The sequence below is a fragment of the Halichoerus grypus genome, chromosome 3, assembly GCF_964656455.1.
Source record: "Halichoerus grypus chromosome 3, mHalGry1.hap1.1, whole genome shotgun sequence".
Classification (NCBI taxonomy): domain Eukaryota; kingdom Metazoa; phylum Chordata; class Mammalia; order Carnivora; family Phocidae; genus Halichoerus; species Halichoerus grypus.
Window position 1 is genome coordinate 41,907,080 of NC_135714.1, and position 11,304 is coordinate 41,918,383.

At 44.1% G+C, this 11,304-nt stretch overlaps 1 protein-coding gene across 1 annotated transcript in view; it reads right to left on the reverse strand.

The window, feature by feature from the left end:
- The window catches only part of LNX1 (ligand of numb-protein X 1), a 115,516-nt gene extending 104,569 nt beyond the window's left edge, over positions 1–10,947 (reverse strand). The window contains exon 1 of the mRNA XM_036106898.2: positions 10,819–10,947. The gene's annotated coding sequence lies outside the window, so the exon portion shown is untranslated. The remainder of the gene's footprint in view (positions 1–10,818) is intronic.
- Between the last annotated feature and the right edge of the window lie 357 nt (positions 10,948–11,304).

Below are 11,304 nucleotides of genomic sequence, written 5' to 3' on the forward strand. Positions count from 1 at the left end.
CCATGGGTGCCAGTATTCTCCTAGGAGCTATTTAGAATAGGTCATAGTAAAAAAAAAAAAAAAAAGAATATGTCAAATTCCTTAAGTCCTTTAATTATTGGAAGACACCCCATTTCCCACCCCTACCCCTCCAGGTCCAGCAGCCTTCGGCTATCTGGCATTCCTTCCAGCTTCCATATGCTCTGTGAGGCTGACCACTCTCCTCTGCAAGCTCCCCGATTGTTCGGTGTCCCTCCTACAGTGTGTGGGTAGAATGAACCCCAAAACTCCACGACAGAGTGAAATGGACTAGAGCCTAGGATGGCGTCTGTTTTCTCAAGCCATTGCTATCACTGCGGTCCTGGCCTGCCCTGAGCCAGACATTGCCCTGAGGTCTGGGGAAAGCTCTTAGCAATTCCTGAGCACAGAGGGGGGAAGAAAGTCAAGGGTAATAAAGTAGAAAAGTAGTGGCTAGGAGCACAGTTTAGAAAATTCAAAAATATTTAGTGGCATTAGGTGGATTTATCTAAACAGAAATTCCTTAGTGGCTAAACAGTTGAGTATTAGAATCTGCAGTGTATAACCCGATCCCAAGAATGAGTGGTATTTGGGGCTCTGGACTCTCCCATTTGTCTGTAAGCATTCCTATATTTTGGTAAATCTTGCTGTTCTAAAATGTACTGACAAACTGAACAACAGGAAAAAATAGAAATGGAAACCATTTAAACACATGGCAAATCAGAGATCATTTTTTTTCATCCAGAGCACAAACATCGATTAACACTCACCAACATCCCTAATAAATGAGAAAGTTAAAAAAGCGAGGCCACGGGCAGCCGATGGAAGGCCAATGAGATGAGCTGAAAGTCCCGCAGCTCTGGATGCTTCTCAAAAAAAAAAAAGAAAAAGAAAAGAAGAGAAAAGAAAAAAAGACAAAGAAAAAAGCTGCACGAGTGCTGGAGAAGAAAGTGTCTGAGAAGGTGCCCTTGTCACCTGGGCCCATTAGGTGAGCAGTTCACCGAAGGGCTCATAAGCCGGAGGAAGAATTTGCTTCACGTGAGAGGAAAGAAGCGTCATCTAAAGCCAGGCCCCAAGATGATCACAAGATGATTGGATCCCAAAAGAGCTTTGTTTTGAGAGTGTGTCCGTTAAGTGACAAGCGTTCTCTCCAGCAGGGACTCCGTGACCATGTAAACAGTGTGGGGCTCTGCCCTCCTATAGCTGGGCTGCTTCCGAAGTTCTGCTGACTTATTTAATGTTGTTCAAAATCTCCTAATCCATCTTCCTCCAACCCCAATGTTTTACAGAAACACAATAAAGACTAAGAACCCCTCTGCTAGAGGATTTCTGAGGGAACTTTAAGCTTCAAGAAACTGAGCTTGAGGTTTTTTGTCATTGACGATACCTTGAAATTTGGATGAAGCTACGCAGGGCCAAAGGGTTGCAGAATTGGGTTCAAACTGGTCATTGAGGCCACACCTCAGTGCAGAGATCCCGGTCAGTCAGGAACACCATCCTGGACCGTGAAGCCCAGAAACGCACTCCTGTAGGAATCGAATGGACTAGTGCTGGGAAATTCTTCACCTTGGCGGCCTCATTTCTCTTTCCAAATTAATTATGAGCAGCATGTTTGTCTAACCACTGCCCTGGCCCTGGCTGGAACTCCTAAATTAGATTATTGGCGGGGCGGGGCGGGGCGGGGAGTGATTGCCAAAGTTAGGGCAAGCTCTATCTTTCTCTACTAAACAAAGTAAATTTATAATTACATTTTAAATTATAGATAAATGTATAATTACATTTAAATTATAGATAGATTTTACAAATACCAACTGTGAACTAAGGGACATAAGGGGGTGGACAAATGCTCTGTGGGCTATTCCTGAGCTTATAGACACATCAATAATAGGGGGGAATTAAGTGCTTTAGTGACCTGAATAAAAATTGTCACACATGGGATAAAAACTGTCTTTTAACCAAGAGGGTTTGAAGTGCAGGCTGAGGAGGCAGGGGTGCTATATACATTTGCAGAGGAAAAGGAGAGAGAACACAAAGAAGGCAGGTGCTTAGGGACTGTTTCAATAGTCAGGGTTAGGTCTGATCCTACTTCATATCGAAAGCCATGATCTCCAAGAGGGAGCTAGCAATTCATTCATTGCATCTGTGAATGACACTAGCCTGCATGGTGTTGCAAACACTAGAAAGGACAGAAAAAATATATCTAAATGGTCTTTAAAGAGGTTGAAATTAAAGGAGAATTGAACTAAAAGGAGACAATGTCTGGAGTCAATAGCTAAGAACACAGACAGAAAGTGGGAAGAACAAGGGAAGTGCTCAAGTGAAAAGAGTCCCAAGTGGCTAGCGGATCAGATACAAGTTTTAGTAGCCCAGGGAAGATCTTTTACAAGCTGCTTGGAGAGGAGCTTTCCCTCTCTTGCCTGAAGATTTACCACTGCCTTTCGCCTGGGTATCATGGCACCCCTTTCCTACTTGGGTTTGTGTGTAAGAATTCTGTCCCAGAAAAAAATGTCTTCCCATCTCCTGGTCTACCAACACGGTGGAATGGAGCCGACCCCTTGCCAACAACAAAACTGAAGGCAGAGTATTTTGCATTGACCGAGGAGGGCTCTGTTCATGTAAATACTCGCCATAGGATCTTGGGAAGCACTAATGTCAGAGGAGAAGCATGGAAAAGCAGGCTGACCTTCTTCCACCCAAGGCTAAAAAACAGATTCGGGAAATGCTTTTTTTTTTTTTTTCTTAACAGATAACCAAATTTTATAGAGGGAAAGACAAGGTGAAGGAAGATATTTGAATTCTCAACATTGTTTCTGCTGTGTTTTAATTCTATATATGTTCACCGATCACCTATGCCATGCCCGGCATTTGTCTTAAATTCTGTGGGAGCTCCCACAGGGAATTCAATTTTATCTTCAGTAAGTTTAAGTCTAATTAGAAGAATGGAACTTACATATAGAAAAAAATGTTAAAGCACTGCAAAAAAAATACACAATGAGTATGGCAAGGAGTATGATCCACCTACCCCCTCCACCACCACCCCCCACCCCCAAAAATAGGAGCCAGGGACAAGTTTTGGAGGAAAAGAGGTAAGAGAACAGTATAATGTGGCCCAGAATGGTCAGGACAGCTCATGGAATAGTTGGCTCTCAGGGCAGATCATCAAAGATTAATGGTATTTGGACAAGTGGGAAGAAATTACGGTAGGGGAAGAACCTGAGCAAATCCCCCAGTCAAGGAAGAGAAATATACATACTAGTGTTTGGTCACATGATGACCTGTATTTGAGATTTTAAAATGATTTATTAAGAAATCACAGGATTTGAGGTTGGGTAAGAATCTTAGATTCTCCCCAAGTGTAGGAATCCTCTACAACAGCCTTACAGGATGGTCTATCAGCTTCTGCTTTAACAGCTACAATGATGGGAAGCTCATTAGTTTTCTGACAGCTGAATGCTTTCCTTTTGCTACTTGGACCTTTCAGTGTGACGTAGATCACATTCATTCCCTCAAAACATGGCAACCCCCCCTCCAAATTAAAGAGGGAATTGATGGTTTCTCTCTTGTCTTTTCTTTTTGTCTCTGGTACTTCCAGTTGTCTTCCTTGGTAGTCGAGGTGGTAGTAAACGGTCTACCCAGGATGCTCACTAGTTTGTTAAGGTCCCTTTGAAAACATGGCACCCAGAAGTGGACACTTATCCAGTTGTGGTTTGATGGTTCAGTGGAGTTGTTGCTTCCTTATCCAAGATACTACTTGTCTTTTAAAGCAACGTAAGATGGCCTTTACTGATTTGCTTTTGTTAGATACATCACACTATTGACTGAAAAAACTCAATAGGTCTTTAGATCATAAAACACTTATTATTTTGCCTTGGACATAGAAATACATGATGGTAGTGGTGAAGGCTGCTGATTATAACTCTCTTTACCTATCTTTTGACCAATATTTCAGCCTCCACGTGGACAAGGAATTGCTCTATGAGTAGTGAGAGGAACCTGTGTGTATGAGCATCAGTTGGGGTGTGTGTGTAGCAGGTAAATGTTCGCCCCCTAAAATATCTTGCCCTGTCCTAATCCCCAGAACCGTATTAGAACAAAGGTCTTTGAAGATGAATTGAGTTAAGGATCTTGAGATGAGATCATCCTGGATTATCTAATTTACCTTAAATCCTATGACAAGTGTCTTCATTAGACCCAGAAGAAGAGAACACACACACATAAGAGAAGGTGATAGGAAGACAGAGGCAGAGGTTGGAGTGATGTAGCCACAGGCCTAGAAATGTCTGGAGGCACCAGAAGCTGGAAGAGGCAAAGAAGGATTCTCTCCTGGAACCTTTTGAGGAAACGAGGTCCTGCTAACACCTTGACTTCAAACTTTTGGCCTCCAGAACTGTGAGAGAATAACTTGTGTTGTTTTAAGCCACCAGGTTTATGGCGATCTGTTACAGCAGCCTTAGGAAACTAACACAGAAGGCTATGTATTTCCAGGGGCATTCCCCCAGGAATGGGGTAAACATCCCCAATGATCCACACCAACGCTTCTCTCCAGGGCTTAGGGATATGGAAAATATGTTGGGAATGGCCGCCTCTTAGACTGCTCCATTCTTAAGGAGGCAGTTCTGCCCTTGTATAAAAATGTAATCATTTTCTTTTAATCCATTACTAAGTTAGAATACAGATGTTTTCAGCGATGATGGGTAAGCCAAGTTTGCTAGGGCCCCTGGGGGGAAAAGACTACAGAGAGACTAGCTGAGTGTGTGTGTGTTGTAGAGAACATAATACACATCTAACAAGGATACTGAATGAGGAATTTGAAAACACTAGGTGACTCATGTATTAATGTGAGTACTCAGGAGCCTAACCATGCAGTGTTCTATTCAAAGAAGGCCACGTGACTGACAAAGGCAGTCATAGGCAAGTCATGCAAATCATCTCCCAGATGGCAGTGACATATTTACACCTCGCCATCATGCATGTGCTGTTGCCATGCACTGTGCCAAGATGCTATTAAAGAAAATTCTTGGAGAGTTTCCACTCTGCTGTTGGTGAAGTCTTCTGTGTGCCTATGACAAATGCATCAAACATAAGAAGCAAGTAAGAGTCACTGGAAAATAATGGTGGAATTTAAATCCACACATTCCAAGGCACAAATGAGTGATGTAAAAAACAACAACAACAACAGTGTCCCTGGTGAATTGGGCCAGAACCTACTCTGATGGTTGTCCTTGTGTAAAGTCAATCTACCACATCGAAGAGCATGGTTCCCAACAGCAAGGGGAAGAGGTTCTTTCAGAAAGGCAGAGGAAGAAGGGCAGGGATGAAAAGAATAGAAATGAAGAGATTCTCATAAAAACTGTAAATCTCAAATTTGGAGGCCATCTTCTCTATTCCCTACCTGAAGCAGGAATCTCTTCTTCCTCCTCTTTTTAGAATTTAGTAGAAAATAATAATAATTACTATTATTATTATTATTATTACTATTTAATGAACAATTCACTAGGTGTAAGATCCTGTGCTGGATACTTTACGTATATTTTCTCGTTTAATCATTATAATACTGCTATGCGATCAATATAACCTACATTTTATAGATGAATATATGTGTCGCTAAAGAAACACAAATTCTCTTTGGCCTTCATTCATTCATTTAGCAATGCATACCGGGCACATACAAATATACCAAATAAACAAATATACCAAAAAACAATCACCTTCAGTGACAGGGAAGTCAGTACCCCAAAAGGCAACCTACTGGGTTTTTGGACAGCTCTCATTCTTAGAAGGTTCTTTCTTATATTGATCTGTGAGGCCTCTCCATGTAACTAAGCAATAGGTCACTGCGGTGTCTTTGTTCACTTAGAACAAAATGAGGTAAGAGGAAATGGTGAGTGTAAGGGGTTTACAGGAGGCAACTGACATTCTTGGTTTCTGATTTCAGCTAAGTGCTGTTTTTATACTTAACAACTTGTCTGGTTTTCATGTTAACCCTTATTCTTTGGGGATCACAGATGGCTGAATCCCATTAACCCAGAAAGAGAGATGTAGTCTTCCTTCCAAATAGTTTTGAAAAGCCCTTGATGGTTTGGAGGCACTCTCAGAACCATAAATGTGCCACCCACAGAAAAGCAAGTCGACGCGACGCCAGCACATAAATATCAGGAATAGTTAGGTGTCACCTCCAGGAGGTCCATGAATACTGAGGTGATGAGGAGGACACATTTCAGAGCCTCTCTCATATGTCCTCTCTTGGCAGCATCTTACAAGAATGGCCTTTCAAGTAGTCAGAATCCCAGCAGCGGACCCTATTTTCTCCACTCCAACTGAGGAATTCACATCCAAAAGGGAGACACCGGAAGCCAGGAAGCTGGGCATCACTGCTCTGGGAGAACCCACTGTTTATTGACATCACAGAATCCTCCCGCCACAGGTCTGCAGAAGACCAGGCCTTTCGACGGGCAGCTACCCTACCATGGAGCTCCAAGATAAACAAGATCATCTTTGTTAACAGGTTTTCTTTCTAAACCTTTGGGGGTCTTTGGGGAAATCTGTTTTTCTCAAAGAGTCTTTGGCCCTCCACTGACTACTGTTTCCAACACTATTATGTCCAAACTGTAGCATGACCTGGTAAGTCAAACTTTAACCAATATAATAATTGTTTCCTCTACAGGCTCACCTCGGAGACAGTTCAGGTTCAGTTCCAGACCACCGCAATAAAGCGAGTATCACAATAAAGCAGATATCATAAGAAAGCGAGTCAAGTGAATTTTTTGGTTTCCCAGTGCGTATAAAAGTTTACACGGTACCATAGTCTATTACGTGTGCCATAGCCTTATGTCTAAAAAAGCGATGTATATACCTTAATTTAAAAATCCTTTATTGCTGGGGCGCCTGGGTGGCTCAGTCGTTAAGCGTCTGCCTTCAGCTCAGGTCATGGTCCCAGGGTCCTGGGATCGAGCCTCACATCAGGCTCCCTGCTCGGCAGGAAGCCTACTTCTCCCTCTCCCTCTCCTCCTGCTGTGTTCCCTCTCTCACTGTGTCTCTCTCTGTCAAATAAATAAAATCTTTAAAAAAAAAAAAAAAGATTTAAATTAAAAAAAAATCCTTTATTGCTAAAAAATGCTAACCATCATCTGAGGTTCCAGTGAGTCGTAATCACTGAGCACAGGTCACCATAACACATACAACCGTAATGAAAATTTTGAAATACTGTGAGAATTACCAAAATGTGACACGGCGACACGAAGGAGCAAATGTTGTTGGGAAAACAACACTGATAGACGTGCTGGAGGCAGGCTTGCCACAACTCTTCCATTTGTAAAAAATGCAGTATCTGCAGAATGCAATCAAGCCAAGTATGCCCGCATGTAACCAGACATATGCCCGTACTAACCTAACAAGTGTTACCATTTATTGAGCACCTACTGTATCGTAGACCAGGCACTTTACATGAAACCGTTTCGTGTTTATTCCTTACAGCAGCACTGGGTTTGGGAAGTATTCCACTTTCCAGATGAGGCCACATGTGACAAAGAGGCACTAAGGGACTTATGTTAATTACACGGTGGAACCGGGTCTTGGACCCAGATCTGTCTGATTCTACCTTCCTTTAAAAAAATAATACTAACAAGAGCTCGCATTGTGCCAGGAAGTGTTCTAAGCACGTTAGACATTTCACTCATTTCTTCCTCATAATAAGCCTATTTTCCAGCTGAGGTGAAGGGGGTTAAATCACCTCCACAGGCCACACTGCTAGTGTAAGGGAGCGCTGGCTTTTGAACCCAGGCAATCTGATGCTATTCTAAAGAAAAGGCAAATAAACAAGGAAACGGATGGGCAGGGAGGCTGAGGTTCTTCCCCAGGAACCCCTAAGCACACCAGTAGTAGGGTTGAGGTTGTGAACCTCTGTCCTCAATCTGCTCGTGAATGATGAAAACTTGCCTTAGCTTTTCAGGGTACGGTGAGACTTAGAGGAGCCTGGGAACACTTCTGCTTTTATGCAATGCCTCAAGGTCATCCAACGGCATGGGATATTCCATGAGTGAGGCAATCACCTCCAAGGGAGCCACAAGCCCCCTTCTCCAGCACAAGGCAGTCTCCCAACCGGCCACCTCCTCCTCGTCCTGGTGACTTGGCACGGCAGCTCACCAGGCTGCGGCCAAGGGTGTTTATCTGCAAGACTGGAGGAAACCAGGCACCCAGTCTGCCCTGGAGAGAGAGCACAGTTGAAAGCAGAAAGGGCCGCCTGCCAAGTCAGATTACAGCAAATGACAACAGGACATTCCCCCTGCAGGCCTGCGGAGGACCACATTCGGTGGGCCTGCTATGGCATGAGGGCTTTGGGGCAGGAAAGGCAGGAGGAACAGCAGTGGCCAGCAACTCCTAAGCATGTCTGGGAGCTGGCAGAGACCGGTCTGCCTGGCTTGTGTGACACAGTTTAAGCTCCTGCCTCCTGCTTGTTTTCTTTCTCTGAACTGTTAATGTTGGAGTTAATTATGTACAATTAATAACCATAACAAGAACTATCAGGGTTCCTAATGATTGCAACCACAGAAGATCTTTTATCTTCTTAGGGTCAGACTATCTCTGCCAAGCACCAGGAAAACTCCTTTAAGAACGGACTGCGCCTTTACTTAGCGCCCATGTAAAGCCAGACATTGGTCGCCTGACGCTCTCAGCATGTTACCTTACTTACATCTCATGGTCACTTCGTATCATAGGGATTGTCTCCTGTTTACTGATGAAGAAACTGAGGGTCTGGGGTGCCGGGGTGGCTCAGTCGTTAAGTGTCTGCCTTCGGCTCAGGTCATGATCCCGGGGTCCTGGGATCGAGCCCCGCATCGGGCTCCCTGCTCTGCGGGAAGCCTGCTTCTCCCTCACCCACTCCCCCTGCTTGTGTTCCCTCTCTCGCTGTGTCTCTGTCAAATAAATAAATTCTTTAAAAAAAAAAAAAAGAAACTGAGGGTCTGAGAAGTTGAGTAACTTGCTCATGAATGTAAATGGAAGACATTGTATGTTTTCCAATCAGGCCCTATTTATTGTCACTTGAACCGAGAGATGGCGTAAGTACAGGCAGGGAACCACTGTGGGTCTTTCACCCCTTTGGACAATACTTGTGTGTAAATTATCCAAGAGACCAAGTACATTCTACATAACCTGGCTCTGGATTCCAGTCTCTGTAATTTCTTTCCTTTCTTCTATCTGGGGGCATAGCAGGCCCAGCTTTGTTCCTTTAGTAGCCAGGGACCCTGACATACAGTGAGAAATGATGTATTTAGTCATAACTTCACTACTGTGCAAAGAGCTAACAGACCGCGGTAACCCAGAGGGAATACATCTTGTGGAGAGGTTTGTGACTTTAAAGACACATTTCTCTCCAGAAAGATTCAGGATCGAAGAGATCTTTTTGTTTCTTCTACTGACAAAGCTCTGAATCAAGTGAGAAGACTAGTAGGGGACAACCTCGTAGCCACCAACCAAACACACCATTTGGGGGAAAAGAACAGACAAAGGTCAGGGAGAGTACAATACAAGCCTCCAAGGAGGGAGAGAGAAATTGGCAACAAGGCCCCGGGCAGATTTCTAGTGGTAAGAAGCAAAGGTCTGAGACAAAACTTTTCTCAGCTTGTTTCAATTTTTCCTTCTGGAGAGTTGACACGCACCTTGAATTTCAGGGTGGATGAATAGGAGCGTAACTCCTAACAGGCTATTCCTTTGCAAAGATCTTTGCGAACTGAGATCTCAGAAAAGTAACTGATGAAGGAATCCAGAATGAAATGTCCCCTGGCTGGTTCATTTCTCCCTCTACAGTTTCCAGCTCATCCCAGCAGGGGACTGGGTTTATTTTCCTTTCTCTAAGGACAGTGCTGGCCGTGGAGTGTGGCTCTTGGGCTGTCAAGAACAGAAGTAGTACAGGCTGTGGGATCAGGATTAAGAAAACAAAAATGGATCCTACAGGTAAAATTACTTAAAAAAAAAAAAAATGTCAGGTCCTGGCAGAACAATGTCTTCGGTATATTTGCTATTAAAAGAGAAAAAAAAAAGTGGAAGAATTGGAAAAAGAAATTAAAAATCAGACCTGAAGTTACATTCATTCTCCAATGTTAAGCACGGAGGAAATAATCTTTCCTTTAACCAAAGGTCAGCAGGCAGCCAGTTCAGGTCTGGATGTAAACAGTTCTAATCCGGACTGCAAAGTGGTTTTTAAGAGAGTCAACAAAGAACAAAGAAAACAGTAAACTTTTTTAGAGAAGAAAGAGGGAGGAAAATGAGTGCAGGGCTTCCGAGGAGGGCAGCAGAAGTTACCCTTCTGAGGACCGCACTTCTGGGGGAAGAAAATGTAAGGTCGTCTCCCAGGTTCAGATGGAAATTGCCTCTGGTGAGACAAATGCAGAGAAGTAAGGCCAAATAAGGCAAATGAGGCAAAAATAAGGCAACTCTGAATTCATTCGGCGCTGGCCTCCCAACCCCCACTAAGCGGGCTGAACAGGTCTGAACCTTTGAGTTCAGTTTCAGAAAAGTCTCCACTGCACTCCACTCCAGGGTTAAAAAAAAAAAAATCAGATCAACTTCCTAGACAAGCAGCAGCTGACTTAATGATTAAGAGAAACAAAAAGGATTAAATATCTGGCCTGGGAGAATTTTCCTGTGCAACCAAAATGTCAAGGCATCTCTCTGCTCTTCCCTCTCAAAAGGGCTTCTCCCTGTGGGACAAACACGCGGGCTAAGCCATTCAGCTTTTATTTTTATGTTCAAATTCCTCACTCAGATCCCTCAGGGGCCAGGGGTCCAAATGCCAGAAGAGAAAAATGGAGGGTTTCAACTCACCTTTTCGAGTGTGTGTCCGGGGCTCTCAAGGCAGCGGCAGCCCCGCAGGTCCCATGCCTTGTGGGTGAATCCAGCAGCTCCTGGGGCTGCCGGAGCAGTGACCAGGCTCAACCCCGGTGCACAGGTGCCTAAGGAAGGAGGAGGGCATTGGCTGGTCGAGAGCAGGAAATGTGTGACATCACAGGAGCCTCACAGATAAAACATTGCTGGGACCTTAGCTATTGAAACAGTCAGTATAGGTCCCGCCCACCTGTCATTTACCTGAATACCTGCGAGCAGGTAGGTGGCGTCTCTGTGCGGACAAATGAATCAGTTAGAGCAATTGGCAGATTGGAATTTACTTTCTTTCCTGAGCACAGCACGTGTCCAGCCCCGTGGACAGATCTGAACTTACAAGCCCGGTGGCTTCCGCGGCTCCCTCCTCCCACCCACCCCCTCCCAAATAGCTGCCTATAAAAGAGGCAAAAAGGAAATTTAAATGCTGAG